Here is a 24,806-nt window from a genome sequence, read left to right as displayed (position 1 = left end):
TTCTCCCCACTTGTGATCGTCTTAGTTGGCGCTGTTCCTTCCTAATTCGATTAAAATATTCCTTAATAGAAAATTTGAGGGCAGTTGTATACGTGTTTCAATTTCGCAAAATATTGTCTGGCGTGGATAATCTGCGCCGTGCGGCACGTTTCAAATGGAGGGAAGTGCGGCGCGACTGCCTCGCTTATACGGTGATCGCGAGAGGCGGCGCGTGGGCGACGCGTGGGCGCGATTCACAGATGCCGCCGCCGACGACAAACCTCCCAGACGACGCGCGCTCCTCGGGCGCCATCTCGTAGCTACTGCCGCCGCACTAGGTTTTTTTTCTCAGGCTTTCGCCATTCCCTCCTCCTCCTCCGCTTTCCGCCGCATCGTACCGCTGCACTCTCCTCTCCGCTTTCCACCTCGAGTCTTTCGTCCGCCATTGCGCTCCACGTTCGCTTTCATCTTTCGTTCTGCTTGTTCGCTCGGTCACGCCGACGCTGACGTTCGCCGCAGGAACGGGCGCCAGTGTCTAGCTGTTGTATTTTAGCTCTAAAACACGACGTGCAAACACGCATCATCAGTGCAGCCACTTAGTGCCGTCGTCCACAGCACTCACCAGAAGGCAGCACCTGAGGTTAAGAGTAGCGGCGCGGCTGATACCCACGCTGCGACGCTATAGAAGATTTGGTCGATAGTGGCTCGCATCCTTACCGCTGTACTTTGCTGGACTACAACGTTGAGGAGAACGCAATTATGAATTTTCCTAGGCGATTATAGGGTAAGTTGGACGGGGGGGGGGTATCTCCTCAAAGCCATATATAATTTCCTACAAAAACTACTAGAGGGACCTCTGGCATTGTCATCGTTCAGCTGTCATGCGAATCATGATTACTGCACAGATTTGTCTAATCTCTGTCCCTGCGGCTTTAGTCGTTTTTGTGCCTTTATTGAATACGCTATCTTTCTAAATTTGCAAGCAATCGTACCTTTTTAAGCACAGCGAGGCAATACGTGCTTTGCACGCTCGCATAAGTCATTCCCAGTTGTCGCAGTTATGCGGCAATCCGTTCGTTCAAGATTATCAGTTAGCGAAGTCACAAGGCCATATAAATCCAGAAGGAAGTAGTTGAGGGAGATCCGGGTATTAAGCATGAAATGCTTTTAGCTCCCACTGTTGGCGGACTCAAGTGACCTTCAGCCACAAGCTAGAGCCGTTATCTGGGCAAGTTGCGATAACGAAACGAGATCAACCGGGCAACCAGTCAAAACTTCAGAAAATGTGGTCTGTGGCCCTTAACCTTTTGTACAGGACCGTGTTAAGTACACCATTTACTGCCCAAGCAAAGCAAAAAAATATTTCTTTTGAGTTGTTCCTAACGTCTGTTCACTATATCACTCAGGCTGTAACTTCTAAAACGCTGAACTTTTGTCATTTCCAATAGAGACGTTCGAAAGGCAGATACAGGGCCCCATACACTTCATTGTCATCTTTTGGCGAGGCGATAAGGTTGCCTGCGCTCTATTGAACGCATGCGGTCCGTGAGTTCCGCGGCGCGGGTGTTGCTTCGCCTCGACAGATGGCGCCACGCTGCGTGGTGCCTCCTTCGGGCGAGTTTCTTCTTATAACTGGGCAGGGTGCTCTGGCTCCCTTGCATCTTGTCTTGTCTTGTGTCCCAGACAGTGGCGCATACCACTATGGGGGATTGGCCAAGAAGCAGGCGGTTTTCCATAAGGTTAGAAGTATAGAGAAACTAGATTTGAATAGTGGAGCGTTGGACGATAGAACTGCAATTTAGACTTGCAATGAAAATATCTTTCGCTGCCTGTCATCCTACCTTTCTCCTTCTTCTTCTTCTTCTTCTTCTTCTGCTGGCTGGGCAGTGTCCATATGGACCAGTGCACATTATGGCGTGGTGCGCTCTGGTGGCGTGTGGTGTGGCGGGGTGTACCGTTGCGAATATTTACTACACGCATTTTAAGATTGTGGCTACTTTCATCTCCAACAAATCTGTTTTGTCGGTTGCCGTTTCATCCTTACATCTACTCTCAATTACAGGAGAGAGAGCAATTTTTTCCTCATCATTCTGTGAAGCAAGAACAACTTCCTTTTCTTCAAGAATGACTTTACGAGCATCTGATTGGTCCTTGCTTGACATGGTTAGCGACAGTAAAGAAAAAAAAACACGGCCCGAGAGGAAAGAAAAGGGATGCACACGGTACAAGCGCTACTGTCAACTGTTCATTCCGCAACGTCATCTTGAAATTAATATTTAGTGTGCTTTCTTTCCTTCATTTGCATCATTACCGCGCTGGCTTAACCACCACACGTAAATCCCCCGGTGAAGAGCGCCATTGTTCCCCGTACAAAAACTTGTAACGAAGCTCTATGCTCAACGTTACTTCTGTTATGGAATCAGTTATATTCTAACCTCCATGCATTTCATCTCGATGGCCAAGCGAGACTGCACTGTTGCACAAGCGCTATGTGTGTTGCCTATTATACGGTTGCTCTTGAGCCCGCACACGGCTATTATTATTCTTAAATATACGAGCTTCTTTTGTGGCAGCGGTGGCGTAGTAAAATCAGTCTATTCGCACGTTTATTAGCACCGGCTCACTGTACTAGGCGGCAACACGACACATTGTACAACTCTCTAGTTCCGTTGTATTTTCATTTCTGCGGTAACGGCAACGGTATCTGTATCGGGTACCTGTACCGGTACCTGTATCTGATACCGGTAACGGTATCTGCGGTGCGGTAACGTGCGGCGTGGGAGTTTCATAGACTTACTAGAGAGAGAGAGAGAGAGAGGACTTTATTGTCGCTCAGTGGATTATCGAGAGAAGTGTGGCGCCAGGATCGACCGGAGCTTGCACGCATTGGTAGTTCCAGTCAGTGTGCAGATGATGGCTTGTACAAGGATTTGCCTCACCTTCGTCCTACTCGCTTTAAACGGCTTCGTGAATGTGAAGAACTGATCATTTTCAAGAACGTACTACGTTATAAATAAAAAAAATAGGAATTAATAAAATTTCTCTGACGGTAGGATTCAAACACAAGGAACTCTAGCACAGAATCCCATGTATTGAAAGCATATGGCCACGGGCTCATGGGGAAGCGGAACCACGTACTGCAATTGTCAGCGATTATGCGTATTCGTAAAAGTCCTGCTGCCTTTTGCATTAAAAAAAAGTATGCGTATATAGCTTAGAAACGTAGTTCAATGAAGGTAGATAAGCACATAAAAAAGTCCCAAAGACGTCTGAAGTCACGAGCGCGAAAGTCAGACCAATCCAACTACAACCACCATTCCCGCGGTGGCTGAAGAATCGCAGCGCCACCGTTCCCTGTAGTGGTTATCGTAGGAAACTTTATGACGTGCAGCGCTCAGAGACTGAAACGCGACAAGTCGGAGTGCATGGCTGCCGGCGCTTCCTTGCGGCATCGGTTGGCACTGGGGAGACCGAGCGGATGTATTTCTGCATAGGATGAAAGCGAGAGCCGCCACGCGGTTCCATTATCACGTTTTTACCGCTGCGCGCTGCAATAAGCATTGTGTCTGTTTTTTTGTGTGTGTTTTTTGACTATATCGCATGATTGCCACGACCGTGCGCAATGCGCTCGCGCCCTGCCTTTGATATGCATGAGGGCCCATCGTTCACAGGAATTCCTAGCAATACTTCTCACGTGCTATTTTTCTTTTATTTTCTGTTTCCTTCCTTTCTGGCGCATGCGTAGTTCCAGTAATAGAAAAATAGGAAAGTTGATCACGGATGCCACGTCTTACTCATTCACATGTTCCGCTTCAGGCTAGCACAATAGTAGACCCGGGCACAAAAGGGCCTTTCGTGCCCCGGGTCTACTTTTGCGCTAGTCACTTCCTTTTGCCCCTCCCCCCGTACAGGGTAGCCAACCGGAGATAATCTCTGGTTAACCTCCCTGTCTTTCCCTTTGTCTTTTTCTTTCTCTCTCTCTCTGTAGTCACTTCAGCATGGAAAACCAACCAGCCCGTTCTCACACCCTGCTTCCGCTTCACACTGTTTTTTTTTTTTTTAGCGGCTATATTTCCTTCTAAGAGAACGGCTCAGTTTAGATGACGCAAGCACTCGATTGTGCATTGCGCCCTCACGTGAACTATTGCCGATTTCCGAACTTTTCGCAGATTTACGGCGCTGACTGTGGAGGAAAGGCCGGGGATCGTATGACAAAAATCTTACCTATATGGTACACGGTAATCCTCTGCGTTGCAGTGGCTTCGTTTCGCCGTACACTGAAAGGTTTGCCATATACTACCAAACGCTTTTTCGATTCTCTGTATATCTATGGTCACCTCTAGAATATCCGCAGCCTCGTTTAATGAACGTGCTGAAGAGGTGCACGGTATGCTAAAAAAAAGAGGCAGAAAGGACATTCGATTGTTTTGATTTGCAACACGTTTAGTTATTTTTCGACTATAGTACACTTCATTTGCATCACGACAAAGCTAAAGCGGAAATCGCGCCTATATACTGTAGAAGGGCGGGGTTAGAGTAACTGAAATACCACTTTCACGACGAGTTTCACTATAGTCCATTGCTGCCGCGATGCATGTCGGTTATTGCAATCCTTAGAGTGCTTAAGGGAAACTATCGTAACATGGCGGAAGGAAGCTTGGGTGCGGCAGCGACAATCCCAGTACACTGAGAGAATGGTGGCGGAAGCGACGTAGATTTTAGGCTTAGCTACTTGTGGGGCAAACAACGAAATTATACTAACTTTATACTATTGAATTGATCGAATTGCATGCCACCCATTCCAGCTCCATACGTTCCGGCTCTCCGGGAAACGCGAAACAGATGACACACAGACAAGAGAGAGAGAAATGATGCATATAAAGGCAGGGAGGTTAACCAGAGGTAGTTCCAGTTGGCTATACCGTGCATGGGAGGAACGGTTAAGGGGGATAAAAAGAGAGAGTGGAAGGGGCAGATAGAGAGAGAGACAAAGAGAGACGAGCACAAACAAACCTCGTACACTATGGAGCGGTAGGGGGCGGCGTTGTTAAAGTCTATCGTGAAGTCCCGTAGACTGTAGGAAACTTAGTAACGCGAGTAAGGCCTTCAGCGCGGATGTTCTTTGGGAGCATTCACCTAAAGCTTTTAGTTCTAATGGTGAACGATTGTCCAAGTGGTCTAGGACCCTGCTCACCACTTGTCTCTGTGCACTCTATCCCTGGAAGACTATCCTGTTCTGCGTGTGAAACAAGAAGATTAGCTGAAATTTATTGGAAGGGGCAGTAGGGGGGAGGGAGGTTATCTCTAGCTCAAAGGACAAATTGAGATTGTGCATATTCTAGAGCTGCGCGTGCAAACGCTGTGTCGCACACTTTAGCTCTATGTATTAGGCTCCCTTAGAGCATTAATCAATGCAAAAGCTGTTCCGAGTTTAACTCTTTCTTATTGTTAAATTTTTCAAAGCTGCATATTACCCTGTTCCATTTTTTCACTTGGGTTTTGGTTTATGGTTTGCCTAGTGCAACAACTTACCTTTTCGCTTAACTATTTTCTCGGTTACCTTTGGTTAAGTTTTCCTGCTGATGTTAGTCTTACTCTTTTTTTTATGTGAGCTTTGTGTATATGTATGTACATTTTCTTTCTGGAGTCGGTCCTTTCTGTACCAATGTATCTATGTAGTGCCCCCCTGCTACAATGCCCTTGTGACGCTGCAGGTATTCGCATAAATAAAAAAAAGAAAATATGTCAGGAATGAGTAGGAATTCATACTTACGCGTCAAAAGTTACGCCCGGCAAGCAGCAGCAGCTGAGCACTGCACAGCTCTGCAAAAGAATGCGTCCGAAGGGCGTGGACCGCGACAAACATTCGCAGGTTTTGCTTTGATGCGCAATCGAGAATTGCACCGTAGTCGCAAACAACGCGCCAGAGATAGAGAGCGCACTATGTCTGAAGGACTGAAGCCTACATACACCCGCAAAGGTGGCACTGGCTGGCGGGAGGAGGCGCTCCCGGCTCCAATGTGAGAAAACGCTAATAGAGAGTTTTAGAATAGGGGCCCCAAACGTTTTGGGGCCCCAAAGAAATAGCGTCGAAGCCACTGCGCATGCGCGAGACGCAAACTGCGTTTGGGTTTTGCGTTGGGAACGCTATTTCACCGATTTAGCGGGAGCTCAAATAGCGTTCCCAAAAGCTTTGCGTCAACAAACATGGCGGCACCCATCGAAGCGACGGCTCTGACCTAGCACCAACCTGGGTTCGATTCGTGGTAACGCGTGAAGTTCGCAAGCTAGGAGAAGTGACTGCAGTTATCGCTTTCTCTCAACTAGCGTATGTTATGAAGATTGATTCATTAGACGCCGCTGATTCCGAATTCGAGTGTGGATTTTATGGCTCGTAGGCCTAACACGTACGGCTAAGCTTGGCTGGTGAAGGCACGTAAAGTTGGTTTTGTTGCTCAAAACAAAGCACAACTAATTGTTTGCTGCTTGAAGAATAACCTCTAAATTGTAATTAAACGCAAATACACGCAAGTCAAAATTACTATTCATATCATATAATGGAATATTTTATTTAATTACTTTTAATCGTTTTTCTTAGACGCCGTAGTGGCGCTGTCAGCGCAAGACGCTATCCGCAAACGCAAAGCCCTATTCTAAAACTCTTCACTCCTGCGTGCCCCAACGCTAACAACCGCAAAGCTGTTTGGGGCCTCAAGATATTGGGGCCCCTATTCTAAAACTCCCTAATATGAATGTCGAAGACCACGGCAAGGAGAAGGAAAAGGTGGAGCAGACCCATAACCAGAAGGAGTCCCCTTCGAAACAGGGCGATGACGAATAGTCGCCTAGCCTGCTTGAGTCAATCAGGCATGCGTATATGCCTTTCATTGTAGAATTTTGTACATACACATAACCTTAATTTTATTTCTCTTCGTAAAACTTCTATACCTACCTTGTATAGGTATCTATGCCTGTAACAAATCCGGCCCTATCAATTTCTTCCCTACATTTTTCGCACAGATACTGTAAACTTCTATAGCTTATCTCGACTGCTGACCACTTTTATTTATCAACTTTAAATTTATCAACTTTAAATCCAAGCGCTTCGGGAAGGTGTACATTGCCTGCGGGTTTCGCTTATTGAATACCTTGGCATTCTGTTAAGATATTCTGAGTATTACTGAGTATTCTGAGTATATTCTGAGTACATATAAGATATTCTAAATATTCTGAGTACTTGCTGTCTTCCCAAAGGTATTTTTGTCGTGTTAATCAATATATATATATATACGTTTGCGTTCGCATGCTCTGATGACAAGGAAGCGATTATGGTTGGTTCATTTGCTACACTACTATGTATTAATGAGAAAGCGCCAGTATGAAAAAGAAAAAAAAATCGGAAAGCGGAGGACAAGTCTAAAAAACCTAAGGAAGCTATCAAAGGTGGCTTCAACTTATGCTTCGCAACAAAAGGCTTAGGAGATATCGTGTTCACTTACTTTCCTGCGCTCAGTTGTGCCTTCGTGGTGCATTTTATTTAATTGTACACTGCAACCTTGAAAAAGTATTCCGTTTCTAGGATAGCGTAATTGTGTTCACAAGTTAACTGCCACTTTTATTTGCACACTTTTTTTTCTCTTCTATAGGCAGCTGAACAATCATTAAACAATTGGTAAGCGCACAGTGGAATTTAGTTAGTCAGGCGATCGTAAATTAACTACGTCCATAAGTCCAACGCTACCCACAATGATGTGAAAACCATTTTTTTTTTTGTTTTTACGCTCTACACCTACCGGTAAGAATTTTCACGCTAGCAGAACAGTACACGCGCATCCCTTGCGATCGGCGTTCCGTGTGAGTCTTTTCGAGATTACTCCCGCCTATTAGAAATTTTTAAGCCCCATAGAGCTCGAAGTACTTATTTTTGTGGGCAAGGCCTGCCGACAGTCTCTACAAACTAGTAAATTCATAAACATCGTTTTAAAGCCAGAAAAATTGCGATAATAACCGAGCTTTTACAGCACGGCGAAAGCTTACGACGCTTGTCTTTGAGCCCATAAACCTCTTCCACCACCTGGCGACGACTATAGAAACCGGCTACGCGCTTGCGGCACCTGTTTGGACAGCTCTCTTCTTCTACCGCCGCGTCGGCGGTTCAGGTGGTTTATCGCCATCTGTGTGACAAGGGAACACTTCCGGCGGAAGAAAAAAATGTGACGCCATATCCGTTAAAAACAGACATGATGTCGTTTTGTTTTCGAAGTCACGAAATTTGTTTTGGCGTCCCTGCGATTAGAGCTCTATATTCCAATGTCCCGCCATTCTACTTGAAGGGCGTGTCGAGCTTTCAGCGCTGAAAACGATGCAAGAAAAGGTCAGCCGTGCGGGGTGTCCAAATCGGACCCCTGCGCAGAACATACTTTCCTTGGAGGCCGACGAGAGCTTTAGGTGTTGAGTGGTGGTCCTATCTTCGGCCGCCAAGGCCATCGACCAGCTCAGTCCTACGAAAAGAACTTAAGTAAACAATGATCTAGTGATCTTAACTTGCTACTTTTGACTGAACAGGTTAAGAAACGATGAATCTACTACCCGCGTCACCAAATTCAAACATCGACAAGCAAAGCAACACTACATGCCGAGGGGGCGTATTCTAACAGGTGAATATTACGAGTGCGGCATTCTGCACACTTCAAGAGCTGCATTGCATTGCAAGTGATAGCGCCATAGCGGCGTCAACGCCCCCCCCCCCCCTCTCCTTACGATCGATGGGCGCTGAGAAAAGGTATTTATTGATAATACTAATAAAATAGAATAGAGTTGTCATTACTTTACCCGTCACAAATATAGAAAATTGATATGTGTTTTATTTTCAATGAACAAATCTCGCTGTGTCTCACTTTAATTACAAACCGCTTTTTTCTTTCTTAATGTTTCTTCCCTCCAAAGATAATCGCGCTTCATTCGCTGCTCCCATAACCACCCTTGCTCATTTGGGTGACAAATTGTTCTGAACCACTTTTCGCCCAAAGCTTCGTGACCCATTTGGATCGACCTTGACCAGTATGCTTGCGCGGTCACCCGCGTTCGCGAAGTGAAACGTCACTGTGACTTTCTTTTCTTTATTTTCATGTACGCCGCCTATCCCATAAACAGTGGGGCCATTTTTGAGCCATCGGCATGCTGAGGTAAGGGGAAGCTTTTTGCTCGGGCGCTCCTATCTAAATACATGTAAAAGGTGAATTCGTTTTTCTCGCCAACCACTAAGCTAAATTTGACGATGCTAGTTGCATTTAAAAGAAAAAATGAAAGTCTGGTTACGGCTGGTTTCGAATTTTTTATTAGGTCGTCAATTTTCTATTAAAAATTGGCAAAAATCGCAAATTTTTAGAAAACGAAACTATCAAGCTTACAACTTTGTAACTCAGCAAAGAAAAATGGTATCACCATTTTGGGAACTGCATCTAATAGTGCATCTAAAGCAGACAAAATTGATATGTTATACATGAATCTCGATAAATTTGTTAATATGAAAATAAAGCTTTTGCAGACCCCTTGTACACAACATAACGAATTCACGTAAGTTCTATATTGACATATGGAATTTGTCCGCTTTGAATGATCTAAGTGATGCCGTTTAAAGAACCGCGATATCTGTTCTTGATGCGGAGTTATTTTTAACGTTCTGCTTCTTTTCGAACTTTCGAACTTTTGAAAATCCTTTTCACAAAATTCAGGCCTTAAACAGAAATTCCGCTTGCAACAGTCACTAGAATTTAGCTATCTCTCTCAAATGTCACAAATTTCATTAAAATCGGACGAAGGCCTATCTCAGAAAAATGTTCTTGCGTTTTGCACGTATTTGAATAGGCCGCGTCGGATATGGGCCCGAACTAAAGCTTCCACTCCGATTACTCGGACGCTCGCTTCGCACATGGCCTCCGAGATGTACCGTGGCGCGCTTGTAAATCTCGGAGGCCGTGCTTTGCAGCAGCCGGTTTGTGTAAGTGAAACTGGATGGCGCCACAGGCGTGCCGCGCACTTGTAATATCCGTGGCTTTGGACGCGCAAACGAAAGCACCTTTGTTCCGTCGCGAAAACCTAGCCTATGTAACGTCATTGCTGCTAAGCCAGGAAGAATGGGTGACTAAGAGCATTAGCTTAAGCTCGCGAAGATACGAGGTACCAAGTCCACACTTCATCGCAACAAATGGAAAGCTTAGAAAAGAGAGAAAGGGCGGTGAGTTTGTCGCGGGGTGATGGTTGTTGTATGTAACAGCGAACGAGGGAGAGAAGAATGCGAAATCATGATTTTTCCTGCCCCGAAACCGGCCGCCAGGTGCCTGGAGTGCTGGGCTGGTTGACGCTCGCGCGATAACCTTCAAATCGCGCTCGACTGTACCTACCCAGTGGCGGTTGACAAGGGCCGTTCGCTGAACGTTATGCGATGTCGAGCGACATGGGACGTAATTCTGCGCAATGTGGCGACTTGGAGGAAAAGCTTTGTGCTGTGGTTGGATTCAAGGATTATGATGGAGACAGTAACCAGGGAAACACATCAGTAGGGGAAATGCTCGCGCCGCTGCTGCATCAGGACTGTCCATGCGGAGGGCCGTTTCTGTGTGGGCTCTTTTTCCCATCCCGGTCGACGGCCTTGACTATGTATTCGTAGACAACTGAAACGGGAGAAAAATTTGTATGTACTGCGGTAATGAAAAAAAAGATTTACGAAAGCTGATTTTATGTATTCCTCGAGACATCTGCGTATGTTCGAAAAACCTAAAATAACACGATAGATAGAGTCCAGCATCAAACTGATCGTTCGAATTTCTATATTATAGATTCCGATGCCAATAATTATTAAATATTGATCGGATTGCTAAGGTGGTGTTGCTCTTCAATCAAGAGTTTGAACATATGAAACGGGAGCTCTCATTTATAAAACGCTTGAGTGGCAGGCTGCTATGCTTTTGTCACATGGTCACTTTCTATCGCGGTCGAGCGTTCATACGGCTCGGACTTTCCATCGTAATCGAAAACGATCGCTACGTACACAGTCCAAAGAAAGAGATCGTGTTGGTTGAACACTAACTTTTAATATGTAAAAGTCCGAAGCAAACAATAAACGAGTCGTAAATAAGTAGTAAAGGTAGTTGTATGAAAGCTTTTTCAGAAAAATAACATTTGATATCTTATTTCAGGTAAAACACGTGCCACATGCACCGATTTGGATCATCTGCAATTGTCAGAACTACTTGCGTGGTGCCGACGCTACCGGCAGAGGTTTCCAAAATTACACGTAAGTAAAGAAATAGAAAGTTATATTATTTTGCACTGTTAGTTAAAACCTTTTCAAAGGGCAATTTCTTCGGCTCTCTTCCTTTCTCGTTATATCTCGTTTTCTAACACTGAGCTAGAAGCTGCTTACGTCGGTCTCCGATAGCAATCGGGCAGTTCGATCACGACGCCTGGATCACTACCGACTGAATTCTGAACGAGGCTCTATCGCGATCGAATGCGACTTTGTGGCATCAACCGATCTGGATCGGCTCGATCGCGATCGAAAGCACCCATGTGACAGGGGTATTACTGCGAAACAGCTCCCATTTTGGGGCATCCCGTTGGCACATTCGGCAAGCACAATCTGCAGCTTCGAAGTCAGCCACGCGGAAACTATTGCGTCCCCGCCGCAAGGGTGAATTCCACAGGAATCATTGCACCAGTATCGAGGCGTGCGCCTACTTTAACATATGCGGGAGGCTCTCATTCTAGCGAGAGAGATTTCGACACACAAGCGGACACGATTTTTCACTCGGCGCACATGCACATACATTCTAGGCTATAAAGCAAAACGGAAAAGGCTCAGCAACCACTTGGACCGATCGTGGCGTAAATACATCGCACGAGGAAGCAAAGAAAAAAAAAGGAGGGAATTTGTAAGTGACGAGCGGAATGACGCGACGGCGCACAAGACGCCTTCGTGAGCTTGCCGATCGCAAGGTGCGAAGGAGGGACGCGCATGCGCGATGATCGTGTGTCGGAGCGCTCCAGCGCGGGCCCATAGAACGTCACATTGACAATGGTTCACTTTTGCATTTTCGTTGAGCTTCGGGCCAACGTACGCTATGCGATGTCGATCCAGGTGCTGTCCACCGGTGCAACCCAAGGAGGTGCAACCTCCTTGGTGCAACCGGAACAACGACGCTTGCCGCTACCGTCGCCCACGCCTACAGCCGTACGGCCGCTTCGCTGACCTACAATCCAAGGCCGATCATGCCGGCGCGATCACGTGATGAAACATGCTGGCGCCAGTGCTCCGCCGCTGAAAACGGTCTATATACGCGCCGCAGCAGTGGCTGGTGGTTGTTTTCGGGCTCGCTTGGTCTATTGTACGACTTCTACGTTGGAAACGGTGCTAAAGTGATTTATGTAACACTAGTAATAAAAATTGTTTTTGAAATAAAAAAGAACATCACAGGCTTTATTTTGTTCAAACAAAGTGTAATGCCTAATTAGTTTTAAATAGATGTCATGCGCCAATGCAAGACGATTGGCTTTTATTTAATATTGACAAATAATGTTTGTTAGCGCACCTGGAAAAGGAAAAGGGGGGGGGGGGGGCGCACGCCACTGTGGAGAAACGCGCTTGTAAAGCTTATTGCAACGATACGCCCCCTTTGTTCGATTTGGCATTTTGCTGTTCCGTGAGATTTCCGAGTTCCGATGGCGCAAGCTTGCTTAGCGCCGCGTTACCGACGTGTGTTACATCGTACGTCAACGCTTTCAGTGAAAAGTTTTCACATGAACTCAGTAAGGAACACCGGACAAGCGTCGGTTTCAGCCGTTTTCGTGGGGCTGCCGGGACCGAGGGGAATGCATCTGAGGAGCACCTGAGATTACGTAGGCTACGCGCCGGGTACGTTCAGTTTTCTTGCACGCTCCGTGCTTACCGTCCTCTCCATGAGGCGTTTCATTTGATTGATTGATTGATTGATTGATTGATTGATTGATTGATTGATTGATTGATTGATTGGTGTGTCACAACCACCTTGTCATTTGTACCAAAGCTTTCTAACGCATAGCAGATTCTGCGCATGCAGAACGCCACGTAAGTTACTAAATTATGTTTTTGCCAAAGGTCGCGCGCACATGTCCTCACCGTGATCCTGAAAAATTGCGGAACACGCTCTTACGTTATGCGAAACACACATCACTACAAAAACTACAACTAACTTTATCAACCGGAGTTATACATCGATCATAAACATAAATCTATAAAGATCTTTCCCACCCTCCTTGCCGATCAAAACTTTAAAGAAAAGGGCATCTATTTATGACAGATGCGCAAGGCAAGATTCACCTTTTGAAGCTTGAGCAACAACTGTATCTATATCCCGGTTGTTACAGGAAGACACGGTGTGTACTACCAACATTATCTAGTCACTCTATAGTACTGAGGCAGTTATATGCGTCAATGTTGATCGCGCTTTGGATTGTTCTGCGCATGGTGCTGATGCACGTTTTTCTCGTTGCCACAGTTTGGAGCGGACTGTGTGCCACACTTCTAACTCTTGTTCTATGTGTTCCCGCCAATGAAAAACTTAGTTATTCAGGCATAAGTAGGAATACCTTTGCTTCAACGCGAACTTACTAGCAATGCGGAACACCTAGTGTCTCCTGCATGCCTGACAAACATTGAAATAGTGTAGACACATGAAGGGGCGAAATGCGAAAGCACCCGTGTACTTAGATTTGGGTGAACATTCCAGAGTCCTCCAATATGGCGTGCCTCATAATGAGAGAGTGGTTTTGGCACATAAAAGCCCTTTATTTAATTTAATCTACATTTCACGGCTAGATATGACTGCCCTTGTTCTTGTTTCCTTGTGGGGGACCGGCCATGAATCAGGCGGTGAAAGAACAGTTAGCATTTTTTAAAAATAAATTATGGTGAAATTAAATAAGTATATTGCAGTTGGGATTGGAAATGTGTTTGTTACATGTATGAATAATCAATTATCTAGATATTTTTGGGAATTTTGTGAATATTATAAGAATTTTGAAGAATTGTAACATGCAATTCGGCCCTCTGTCTCTTCCTCGACACTAGGTGCTGCCTCGTGACGGCGACTGCGGGTGACGGGAGAGAATGGCTGTACTTGCGTGGTGGGGCTCGCGTGTTGTGGTGTCCTTAAGAGGAAGCTTTAGCTCGAGTGCTCCTATCTAAATACATGTAAAAGGAGAATTCGTTTTTCTCGGCAACCAGTGCACCAAATTTGACGAGGTTTGTTGAATTTAAAAGAAAACCTTAAAATATAGTGACTGTTGGTTTCGAATTTTTGAGTTCAATCGTCAATTTTTTATTAAAAATTGGCAAAAAACGAAGATTTTCAAAAAACGAAACTATGAAGTTTACAGCTCTGTAACTCAACCACTAAAAACGATAATACAATTCTGTGAATGGCATCTAATAGTACATCTAAAGCGGACAAAATTGATATGTTACACATGAATATAAAAAAAATTAATCATAGGGAAATACAACTTTTGCAAAACCGTTGTAACCAACGTAACTAATTCACGTAAGATGTGAAATGAAATATTGAATTTGTCCGCTTTGAATGATCTAATGGATGCCATTTACAGAACCGCTATATCTGTTCTTCATGCAGAACTATGAATTTGTAAACTTCGTGCTTCTATTTTTTTCAAACGGTCAAATATTTGAAAATCGTTTTAAGAAAATTCAAGCCTTAAATCAAAATTCCGCTTCCAACAGTCACTAGAATTCAACTTCCTCTTTCAAATGCAACAAATTTCATCAATATCGGTGCAGGCGTTATCTCATAAAAACGTTTTTGCGTTTTACATGTATTTGAATAGGCCGCGTCGGAGTTGGGCCCGAGCTAAAGCTTCCTCTTAAGACGTGTTCTTATCGCACCTGGCTAAGGAGCTGTTTGTTTCCCGCTTATTCAGCGAAACAGGATGTACAAAAGTTACTCATTCAATGGCACTGTATCTCCGATCGTTGAAGTAACAATTGCAGCGGAAGACGAAGTTGCTGGTCCCACAGCCCAATGACGTGCGCAGAGGCACGAGAAGTTTGTGTGGTGCGTATTCGCTTGCGCGAATTTTCCCCGGTGCCTTAAAAACACCGTTGAGTAGTAGTGGCTTCAAACAGAAAAAAGGCTGAGTTCGCAGCAAGTTAGCTCCAGTGGGCATTCGTTTTTGCTGCCGTAAACTACGCGATAGCGCATCCTTACGCTGCGGTTCTGCGATAACAGTGCCGCACTTGACCTTTCGGCGTCTTTATTTTGGGCCTGCTAAGTTCGTTCTCCAGACGGGAAGCATGGTAGTAAACACGTGCTGCATTTCGGGTACGAAATAAACGTGACCAGAAGGCGTTCGGGAGCGAATGTCGACTTGGCAGTGATTGTGTAGGGATTGTTCCTTTATGGCAAGGCTAACAAGACTGCTCGGAACTTGACGGATTCCGTACGTGTCCCGTGTTTTTCATGCGCGTGAATAACTCCCACTAAGTACTTGTGACGGCGAAAAGATCTGGATCCTTAGCCTATGTGGCTAGTTTTGGATCCAGAACAAAACTCTCGCTGAGCGTGTATCTTGTCACTGTCAATATATGCCGACCACGGTGTCTGCTCCTTGCTTCGTGTCCAAGTTTTATACGTAAACACGTAGGCGCTATAACTTTCCTTGCGACTTTGTGCAGCGTGCGCAAGAACCATAGAAAATCGCTTTAGTCTACTCGCCTCGCTCGTTGCCCGCCAAGATCATACGCTATAGCAATATCGAGAGGACGAAGAACGATAAAATTAATCATGGTTTTGGCAAGTTAGACCCTAGTATATAGTTAGTGTTAATTTTTATTTAGGTTTCATGGTGTCGAAATTCTACAGCGTAATCAAGCAGATATAAAGACGAAATGTTGTTATAAGTACTACCTTATATTTGACAAGGCCTTGAAGCATGCCCTGTCTCGACTCGCAACCCTCAACTCTTATTCGTGGCGCTGCGTACGCGCCTAGCTTCCAAGGTCTTTTTTTGCTGATCAAGATATCAGATATAATGGCACCATATCTAATCCAACTGAATTTGAATGTCTTGCGGGTTGAAACGGTGCCTACGCTTGACGCTATAGGGCCGGCGTCAATATGACCATTCCATGCCAATACCATTCCTTGTGAAGCTTCGTCAGGGTCATTCCACGCACAAAATATCTTAAAGCAAAATGTCTAAAAACAATGAAATTACTTAAAATCCTATCCCACACAACATGGGTAGCCACAGAAAGTGTTTATTGAATCTCTACAGGAGCCTAGTTCGATCACGACAGGGCTATGGTGCCGTTTTTTATCACTCTGCCGCTCCGAGCGCGCTAAAGATGTTAGATCCCGTCCACCATCTGAGTATCCGCCTGGCCACTGGCGCATTCAGAACGAGCCCTAGCCGTCGAAAGTCTGTAGTCAGATGAGTGGTCACTGCATTTTCGATGAACATAGATCAGCTTCAAGATTTTCGCCTGTCTCACGACTTGAACTGGCTTCTTTCTTCACTGCAACGCATACAGCATACGTGCGTTCTTAAAGTTCTTTACACTAATGATTTCGTTAACAAAAAAAAAACGGGCATTTCCGCGCAGTCTATGGAACGGGACACTTATGCAAACAGTAAATCAACGCTGTTCACGCAAGGCAATTATAAAAGCGCACGTTGAATGTGCTGAGGTCACGCTTCTGTTTGTGGCCTTCTGGAGCGCCTCCTTATTCAGGCATTGTGACCAGTTTTTCGAAAGGCCATGAGAATCTCGGTGTAGTTCTATTACTTTTTTTTTAACCGTGAAAAAACGATGAATATAGTCCGAAATTGGACGCGAATGGTTACCGCCCAAAGTGCAAGCTGCGCTGTGCAGCAAGCAACCATCTTGTGAATCAAGAGGCCCCTCCCATTTCAAATTATACTGACTGGCTTAAATTAATGTCTCAAGAAGGAAATTTGTAGAGAGTGTTTTGCTTTGGAGGCTACTTGCACCACATTCAATACTGGTTTTCCTATTGCTCTTTCATTGTATACTTTATAGTGATAATCTTTGTGGTATTTTTTTTTTACCAAGGCGCAACCAACGTGCCGATTTTCGAAATGGTTACGGAAGTGCTACGAACATCTTATGATACGTGCGTATTGTCTCTGGTAATAAAGGCCAAATAAAGCCGTATATTGTACAATAAGCTAAAAAAATTATGGGGTTTTACGTGCCAAAACCACTTTCTGATTATGAGGCACGCCGTAGTGGAGGACTCCGGAAATTTCGACCACCTGGGGTTCTTTAACGTGCACCTAAAGCTATGTACACGGGTGTTTTCGCATTTCGCCCCCATCGAAATGCGGCCGCCGCGGCCGGGATTCGATCCCGCGACCTCGTGCTCAGCAGCCTAACACCATAGCCACTGAGCAACCGCGGCGGGTGTACAATAAGCTAGGTTAATAATACGCTTTGCCAGAATAGTGTCACCGGCAATCAAATACGCTGCGCTGCGGGAAAAATGAACACTACTAGTGCCGATGTCGCAGCATTGGGCAGTACAAGGCAAGCTGTACGTATGGGCATGGACCAGTTTGGATCCCCCACTTTTGGTTGCGCTACGCTACGCTTTTCAGAGCATTAAGAACCCGGAAAGCTTCTTCCATTCTTATGCACTACACGACTTAAGGAAGGAAACTTAGCAAGGCGAACCAAATCTACGCTTCAAAAAAAAAAAAAAGTTTTGAATGTTTTCGGTGCGCTGCAACTTCAACAAGCATCGTACGACATCGAGCTCAAGTTAAGCTCTGCGACGTTCTCTCGCGCCTAATTGCTGCGTGTCGTCATAATGTCGACGCTATCAAGCGCATCCACCAATGAAATTGAACGAAGCCCACTTGATTGGAGGCAAACGTCACTGGACGACCTTCGCCTCTTCAGGTATCCTCGCATCAGCTCTCGCTTGTTACAGCCTTCAACCGTCTTATCTTTTCATCTTCGAACCTTCAGTCGGCAGCCCTCTGCTATTAAAGGCTGCTAAAAAGGGTGTGGGGCATGCGGTTACGTGCGTGCCAGGTTTCTTATGCATACGTATCGAGCTCGTCGAGGAACGGGAAAGTGCTCAGGAACATCATCTTGCGAACGAGTTGTGTGACGCACGCATTAGTGAATGCGAAATTTAAAAAAAAACCTTCCCTTTACGCTTCTAAAACGTACAGGCGCGATGCGGCAACGTAGTTAATGTGCGTTAGATTCTGTTATCGCAGATGGGATGCGGTCGCTCTACGCGGTACCTGACACGCAATTCACCATGCACGAGCGGCCGTCGCGTAGTGCAAGTGATTTCGCTTTAACCATTTGCTAAACTGCCCATCTGCTGCGCTCTCGCCTCCCTGCTTCGTATGCGAAGGGGAAGGAAAGTGGCACCACAGAACCTTGTGACGCAATCCTTCATGGCTCGAGGCAGTTCACGATGCAGCACTGTTTTAGGCTTGTAGCGCAGCTCAGGACGAGCAAAAAAAAAAAACAGGAAGGAGGTAGGTGTAATCAAAGGGAACGGAAAGCAGAGTGAGTCTGCCTTCCGTTCGACCCGCCGTGGTTGCTCAGTGGCTATGGTGTTAGACTGCTGAGCACAAGGTCGCGGGATCGAATCCCGGCCACGGCGGCCGCATTTCGATGGGGGCGAAATGCGAAAACTCCCGTGTACCTAGATTTAGGTGCACGTTAAAGAACCCCAGGTGGTCGAAATTTCCGGAGTCCTCCACTACGGCGTGCCTCATAATCAGAAAGTGGTTTTGCCGCGTAAAACCCCATCACTTTTTTTTGCTTTCCGTTCCCTTTGATTACCCCTACCTCATTCCTTTCTTTGCTCGTCCTGAGCTGAGCTACAAGCCTAAAGCAGTCATGACATTTTTTTTTCTTTATTACCGGCTTGGCAAGTACATACAAATATTGTCAAATAAAACCGAATGTTAAAACGTCTAGTCGTTACTAAGACTGACGTGTCATGTTAAAATGGCTTCATCGAAGCCAAACTGTCCAACACTGAAAGCCAATTTGGCGGATCACTTAGCAGTTTCAACACTTCGCTTGTATAATTAACATTCTCAGTAAAATAATACATTGCTGGCCTTGCATCAACATCAGCATTGCGTACAGCCATACGAGTTCGCCACACACTTTGCATACACAATAGCATCAACATGTCCACCGGCACACCGTCAGGTTCAGCACATGGCAAAAACCTTATTCCGAACGCAGTGATAGGAAGCTCCTTTTTTAAAAAGCAGTCATGGCATACCAACTCGCCCAAACTGCCACGCTTTTCACGATGCAGCAGTTGCGTCGGTGATGACGTCGAATCGCAGTGCCCGCTGAGGCATCGGCGCTCGCTTCCGCTTTGTGCGTGGGTTTGCCGAGTGAGGCTGTCAGCTATTCTGCGACGGTCTCGCAGCGTCTTTGATTAAGCGAGACAAGTTCCTAACGCTCCTGTTAAGTGCTACAGACGCAAAAACGCACTTCGATACGCACCAAGATACCGGCGCTTCACTTTCGATGGCCACACAGCCAACAGAGGCAGGGAGTCGCACTCCGCACCATACTCAATTCCATGCCTCACGGGGTCTCCCACTAGGGCATCGGTGGACACAAGTTGAAATCTGCGCCTCCTGAGCTCAAAGTTCTAGCTTTCAACACTTTCATTTTTCCAAATGTGGAATATGGAAACACAGCATGGGATCCACTTTATAATAAACATATAATAAATTATATAATAAACATTCAATAAATTTAAGGCGACTGATTCGCCATCAACACTTATGCGCGAGAACAGCATTCCCACACTGGAGCAACGAAGAAAAATAGCTCGGTTAAAGTTCCTCTAAAACTTATGTGAAGGGTCATTGCGCCTTGACACGCGAAAGTATATTTACCCGTTTTCAGCACGCACATCTCGCCACCGTCATTTCCGCGGCTTACTTCCCTATTCATCTCGCACAAACATTTTCAAACATCCATTTTTTTTCCACGGACAGTCCAGGAGTGGCATGGCTTGCCTGCTAGTGTCTTTTCATCAAATACGGTCACCGCATTTGAGCACGCTGTGACCACCCTTTAAATATGATTCTACCTTGTTATCATAATGTTCTACGTCGTTATTGTAGTGTGTTCATTCATTGTTGTTCTATGCGAGTGTTATTTTCTTTTTGTTTTTCATATGTGTGGACAGTGAAAAACTAATATGTTATTGTCTGTGCAGAATCCTACCTGCTTGGTCTTGATTAAGACGGCAGTACACCTGTAAATAAAGTAAATTATAACAGATCGGGATTTTGGCACGGGAAATTTGAGAATTTAAATTTTTTATAGAATGTGAAGTAGGTAATCACAATAATAATAATCACAAGTACATTTATAAAAGTTCAATAAAGACCTCTTGATGCTTCTTGTTGCTTTAATGTTTCCTGTGCAATTTACAGTATTACGAGAAAAACAAAGGAAATTGCGTACACTGTATACTGGTATTACACTGTTCACATTGTTTTCCTGATCCATACTTAATATAGATCTCAACAAAGCCTCTACCTAAAATGCTGCTGTCACATTTCAAGCGTAACTTATGTTGTTACATATAGAAGAAACAAATTAGGATAAAATGTGCAGTGACGATAACAGAGTACTGCGGTCACAGCGATATTGAAAATTATAATACTAAATAAACTTATGATCATACGTTTATGGGGGGCACTATTAAAGGGACCCTGAAACGCTTTTGACGATTTTCTACAAACGTACTGAGTCGTTAGAATAGGTCCTTCTGATCATAATTTGACGCATCTAAGTGCTCTGCGTAAAGCGTGTAATTTATCCTAAGGTTTTAAATATGCACATCGCTGCCGATCGCAGCGCACTGCTCGGCGAAATTTTAGGCCGCCCCTACCCATATGACCGAAATCACCCATATGACGTCAGTGGGGCGAGCTATCCGATTGGCTGACCAGGGCGCGTGATCGATAATTTTTCCAACTTTATGGTAAACAAATGATCTTCCTAATAGTTGGAATGTTAGTTAATTTGTTTTTATAAAGAGAAAGTAGCAGAAAGAGAATGCACAAGAACATTTTTCAGTACACTTAAGCACTTCCGGCACACAGCAAGTGTCGTGTGCTTGTGTTACAACGTACTCCATTTTGACGAGAGCTCCGCGGTCAGAGTTGGTCTCAGTCTTTTCGCGAGCACTGTGATTCGACTTTGTTGCCTTGTGGACTGCAAACGTAGCGACTGGCAATATGTGAAGCTGCGACATCGTGTCCCTCTGCAGGGCAGCGTACGAGCGAACTGGCTGCTGCGCATCGGACTGCCGCTATCCAATCGGCGCCAGGATTTGCGCGTTTGTGGCCGTCACTTTACACCGGAAGATTACTAACGCAATAGCGTTTCGCGAGACTCGTATTAGGGCAAACGTAAGCGCAAGAGGACAGGGTCTGGCCGCTTGACTGTGCCGTAACGGGATGAGCCGAGATGAGCAGAAGGGCAAATGTGAATGGTGTGCACGGTGCAGCCACCTGGTGGCATAGAGCTCAACCATACACAGTAGCAGCAACGAAGCATATTCTTCTTTGCTGCTGGTGCGTATTTTTCGCAGGAGTGTAATCATCAACACGTTGTTTTTATAAATGTTTAAAATGTTTTACACTTGGTTAGAGCAATATTAGCGCTTTGTTTGGCTGGTTAAGCGCTGCGCCAACAAGTGTCTGGACCGTGCAGACCGATCAGGCTGCTCACGTACGTCTACGCCAAAGTTCCTTCATCAGCTTGAGTTTATGCCTCCAGTCATTTGCCGATATGACGAGCTTGCCTGTGGCTAACGGAATACCAGACACGTTCGGCGCTATGACAGAATGCTCGCAAAGCACGCTGCTTCGATAGCTCTCGCTTGGGGTTGACAGCCAAGCGGCTAGCGGAGAGGTTTCGCGCAGGCGGGGGCGGGCTCCAAAACAACCGGAAGTGGACGATGTGACGTCGCATCGTGACGCAGGACCAGTGAAGGCGGAGCTTAGCCCCGATCGCTCGGCGAACGAGTTGAGGAGGAAAAGCATGGCTAGGAAGGAGGGTAACTTCTAATTGCTTGTAACTCCAATAATACGTAACGCTTCACTTAAATTGTTGTGCGAATGTTCTACTTAAGCTGTACCCTACGCGTCAACAAAATTCGTCCGAACCGTTTCAGGGGCCCTTTAAGGGCAGCGAACATTCGCTTAGAAACAACACGCCTGGCACCCCGCTGACAGGCACAGAATTTAAAGAGTTCATAATGGCTATGGTGCAAAATACGCGTGACAGTGTGAAGAAATGGGGCAAGACAAGTTCGCGATCCTGCAGGATACTGATTCTCGCAACGAAACCAAGGCGGGAATGGCAGTATGCCTAAATTTTATTTACTTGCCACTTGACATGAGTCAGCATCTGATAAAGGTTTAAATCTAAAAAGCCGTCACATCGACCTATAGCGCCCATCGATTTGAGTTCGAAATAATCCAACGCCTAGTCCACAGCGGACTCGTGTCGAATTGCAAGTTGTTTTACATACACAGCCTTATTACAACCCTACAAAAATAATTGCGCCAACAACAAAAATGACCCCACTCTTCTTTTAGCGAACTCGGCGTTACGTCAGCTTTATTGTTTTTTTTCCACCGAAACTGTTCTCCTCACACGGACGACGTAAGCCTCACACACCGCTGATGAAACCGCATTTTCTGGACCCATAGGCTTCTCCGATGGCTTCCCTATCATGTGTACATTTACCTTGCCTCTTTCATGTGAAAGGAGACCTCTCAAAATCCCGTTGCGACTGCACCGAATTTTTCAGTAAATGAAGCCGCCTTTGACCGCGCCGCTACCATAACGGTGATAATGATGATGAGGAGGAGGATTTAATGGCATGCCATTTAAAACGGGGCGGTCACAAATAGTCATAAAGCCTGCCTGATCTAATCAGGAATGCTATACGTTGTTCTTTATCTATAGTATTTTTGTACACATCTCCAAAATCTTTTTTCCCCTTGAAGATCTACCTTGTGCGGCTAGATATGACTGTAATTGTTCTTGTTTTCTAGTGAAATGGCGCAACCCACTCTGGCCGATCGGCCATGAATCGGGCGGTGAAAGATCCGTTAGCATTTAAAAACAAAATTAGGGTGAAATGAAATAATTATCTTCCAGTTGGGATTTAAAGTCTGTACGGTTACAGGTATGAATAATCAATTATCTAGAAATGGTTGTGAACTTAGTAAACATAAGAATTTTGAAGAATTGTAACATGCAATCTGGCCGTGTCAGACTCTTCCTCGTTACCAGGTGCTGCCTCCTGACGGCGACTGCGGGTGACGGGAGACAACAGTTCTACTTGCGTTGTATGGTCGTTTGTTGTGGTCTCCTCAGGACTTGTTGTTATCGCACCTGGCTAAGAGCTGTTTGTTTCTCACTTATTCTCTGAAGCAGGATGTACAGAAGTTACTCATTCTATCGAACTGTGTCCCCGTTGGATGAAATAACAACCAGCGAAAGAGCAAGCTGCTGGTCCCACAACCATACGACGTGTACAGAGACATGACAAGTTTGTGCGGTGTGTGTTCGCTGCGCGAGTTTTCCGCGGTGCCTGAAAAACGCCATTGGGTAGTAGTGGCTTCAAACAGAAAAGGGCTTAGTGAGCAGCAAGTTAGCTCGAGTAGGAATTCGTTTTTGCAGCCGTAAACTACGCGAGAGCGCCCGTTATGCCTTCTTACGCTGCGATTCTGCGACAACAGTGCCGCATTTGCGCTTTCGGCGTCTTTATTTTGGGCCTGCAAAGTTCATTCTCCAGACGGGAAGCCCACGGAGGTCAACACGTGCTGCATTTTGGGTACGAAATAAACATGAGAAAAAGGCGTTCGGGCGCGCATGGCGACTTTGCAACTTGTGCAGAGATTGTACCGTTCTCACAAGTGTAACAAGACTGCTCGGAACTTGACAGATTCCGCGCGTGAATAACTCCCACTAAGTACTCGTGACCGCGAAAAGAGAAATCAGCGTATGACTAGGGTGGCACAGAAACAGGGATGCGCACGTGTCAATGCCTTCTACTAGTTGTCTTTTCTTTTTCTTTTTTTTGCGAAATTTCGGGGTGCTTGAACTGTTATAATTGTGGGATGCTCACACCGAGATGCACGAGAAGCATGTTCCTTTGTTCCTGATAGAGTTGGTGCCCCCTTCAGTGATATCATATGTGAACACACAAATTATTGCGTATTGTGTATTGCGTGCGAGTAAAAAAAAAGACATACAGAAAAGACGGAAGCGCCTTTAAATGACAGACCACAATATTTAAAACGTAGTGATTCCATTTCACGCACTCTGCACTGGCCCACTAATTGAAAGAGAGAAAGAAAGGAAGAAAGAGAATAGAAAGAAAGAAAGAAAGAAAGAAAGAAAGAAAGAAAGAAAGAAAGAAAGAAAGAAAGAAAGAAAGAAAGAAAGAAAGAAAGAAAGAAAGAAAGAAAGAAAGAAAGAAAGAAAGAAAGAAAGAAAGAAAGAAAGAAAGAAAGAAAGAAAGAAAGAAAGAAAGAAAGAAAGAAAGAAAGAAAGAAAGAAAGAAAGAAAGAAAGAAAGAAAGAAAGAAAGAAAGAAAGAAAGAAAGAAAGAAAGAAAGAAAGAAAGAAAGAAAGAAAGAAAGAAAGAAAGAAAGAAAGAAAGAAAGAAAGAAAGAAAGAAAGAAAGAAAGAAAGAAAATCTTAATTCCCGCATAGTATAC

The 24,806-nt window shown here is 45.2% G+C and overlaps 1 pseudogene; it reads left to right on the top strand.

Annotated features, from left to right (window-relative positions):
* LOC135897540 (HEAT repeat-containing protein 5B-like) overlaps positions 1–24,806 on the top strand; it is a 389,157-nt pseudogene that overhangs the window by 64,491 nt on the left and 299,860 nt on the right.

The sequence above is a fragment of the Dermacentor albipictus genome, chromosome 7, assembly GCF_038994185.2.
Source record: "Dermacentor albipictus isolate Rhodes 1998 colony chromosome 7, USDA_Dalb.pri_finalv2, whole genome shotgun sequence".
In the NCBI taxonomy this organism is placed as follows: Eukaryota; Metazoa; Arthropoda; class Arachnida; order Ixodida; family Ixodidae; genus Dermacentor; species Dermacentor albipictus.
This window is presented reverse-complemented; position numbering and strand designations above follow the sequence as displayed.